Here is a 2927-nt window from a genome sequence, read left to right on the forward strand (position 1 = left end):
AGTGGCATTATTTCAGTTGAAAGATAAGGCAGTATCAATAGAGAGGAAAGGTCAAGGTCAGATTCCAGAGAGTAGGTCAAAAGTTAGAGTTGAAGGTAATTGAGGTATCTAACTTGGGGCATCAAGTGGGTCTTGGGACACACCACTAATATAGATAGGTAAGTATTTAGGTGGAACAAACAGTTTTGGAGATAAGATTAAGTTTTGGATTTGTTGCCTTTGAAGTTATTTTAGGATATCTGGGTAGAAACATTCAGGTTACAGTTGGAGGTGGAAATTTTGCTTTAGGATTTATCAGTATTTAATGATATCTGAAACCAAGAACAAAAATGATCTTGATCAAGGAGTATGTAAATGTTGAGGAAAGCAAAAAGAGAACCTTAAATGAGAAAGGTCTGATAACCAGAAGGAAAGAGCATATTTTATTTTTTTTTTCAGAAGGAAAGGGCATATTTTAAAAGATGAGAAATGAATATAAATGATGGCAGCTCATAAACAACCAACAAAACTAAAAGGCAGCCAATGGAATGGGAGAAGATATTTGCAAATGACATATCTGATAAAGGGTTAGTATCCAAAATTTATAAATAACTTATCAAATTCAACACCCAAAAAAACCCAAATAATCCGGGGAAGAAATGGGCAAAACACATGAATAGACACTTTTCCAAGGAAGACATCCAGAAGGCTAACAGACACATGAAAAGATGCTCAACATCACTCATAATCAAAGAAATACAAATCAAAATCACAATGAGATACCACCTCACATCTGTCAGAATGGCTGAATTAACAACTCAGGAAACAACAGATGTTGGCGAGGATGGGGAGAAAGGGGACACTTTAGCACTGTTGGTGGAAATGCAAACTGGTGCAACCGCTCTAGAGAACAATATGGAGGGTCCTCAAAAAATTAAAAGTAGAACTACCCTACAATCCAGAAATTGCACTACTAGGTATTTATCCAAGGGATACAAAAATGCTGATTCAAAGGGGCACATGCATCCCAATGTTTATAGCAGCATTATCAATAGCCAAATTATGGAAAGAGCCCAAATTTCCATTGACTGATGAATGGATAAAGAAGATGTGGTGCATATATACAGTGGAATATTACTCTGCAATTAAAAAGAATTAAATCTTGCCATTTGCAACAACGTGGATGGAACTAGAATGTGTTATGCTAAGCAAAATAAGTCAGAGAAAGATGAATACCATATGATTTCACTCATATGTGGAATTTAAGAAACAGAACAAATGAACACAACACGGCTGGGGGAGAGATGCAAACCAAGAAATAGACTCTTAACCATAGAGAACAAACTAAGAGTTGCTGGAGAGGAGGTGGAGGTGGGGGGGGGGTTGCTAAATGAGTGATGGGTACTAAGGAGGGCACTTGTTGGGATGAACACTGGGTGTTATATATACGTGATGAATCACTAAATTCTACTCCTGAAACAATTTTTTAAAAATTAAAAAAAAAAAAGAAATGATGGGCAGCTCTATGATGTAAGATTTATAAAATATTGTTTACATGTTTATAGTAAGGGATTTTATCAATTTAATAATAAAATAGAGCAAATAGAATGACTAAAATTGGACATAATTAAATTTGGGCATTCAATGACTTTGATACAAAGGATATAGACACCAGTGGAATAAAGTGCCTGACTTCAAGAAGTTTTCCATCTACGCACGTTATGAGAATGATTATACGGGGTGCGTGGCTGGCTCAGTTATGGAACATGTGACTCTTGATGTCAGGATTGTGAGTTCGAGCCTCAGGTTAGGTGTAAAGATTACTTAAAAATAAAATCTTAAGAAAAAAAGACGATTATATGATGAAATGATGATGAGCATTACTACTACCAGGTACTTGAATTTTATCTTTTACTATTCATAAAACAATTCTTCAAGGGAGTGTTATTTAGCTTACTCTATTTTATAGATGAGGAAACTAAGGCATAGAGTAACTAGCCTGTCCACAGTATCTACTAAGAGCCAGGATTTGGCCCAGGAGTTTGAATGCAGAGATTGCACTATTAATCACTATCTCTTTGATTTCAATAATACTTCATAAATTTAAAAATTAAGTTAGTATATATATACATACACACACACACACACACACGTATATGTATATACATGTCTATAAACCTCTAAGAAAGTTTACCCACAGATATTAAGCTTTTTGTAAGTGTTAACCATTATTATCTTCATTGCCCAAGGTTACACATTTTGTGGTGGAATCCGGATTAAAATTTCATCCTCTTAACCATTATTATACGTAGGAGTTAGCCCCAGGCATTAGGGGAACACAGAGGAGGAGCACCCAATTTTAAGACGGAGAACGGAGTAGTTGTTAGATGTTAAGAAACCTTTTTAGATAAGAATGAGAGTAGTGTTATGAAGAACAGGTACGCAGGGAAAGAGTCTGATTGAATAGAAAAGCAAGACGGTCGAGGGAACAAATATTTGTAATTTAAGGGTGGTTGGACCCCACAGTCGAATGGGCAGTGGCGGGAAATGAAGCTGAAGAGACTTCATATCCAATTCCATATTGCTTATGGTTTTGCACTTTAGGAAAGGTCACTGAACAATACTATTGTTAACACACACACAGGAAGAGAGAGAGGCACAAAGCTACAGGTTTGCTACAGGGATTAGAAGAAACTTGTAGGGACGAGTCAATCTGCGAAGTAGGGGACAAACATGCAATGGGCGAAAAAGCACTTAGCCGTTTCCATTCTTGTTGGATCTCGCCCCGACGTAAAAGGGCTAGTCTTAGAAGCCCTGCAGGACTCAAGGACCCGCCGAGAGACTGTGCAGCCTCTGACTTCCGGCGTCCTCAGTTGCTAAGGGAGACCGGAAGCGCGCTTACGCTCTGCCCATGCAAACCATAGAGTACCGGAAAAAGAGTGAACGGA

The sequence above is a fragment of the Prionailurus viverrinus genome, chromosome B4, assembly GCF_022837055.1.
Source record: "Prionailurus viverrinus isolate Anna chromosome B4, UM_Priviv_1.0, whole genome shotgun sequence".
NCBI classification, from domain to species: domain Eukaryota; kingdom Metazoa; phylum Chordata; class Mammalia; order Carnivora; family Felidae; genus Prionailurus; species Prionailurus viverrinus.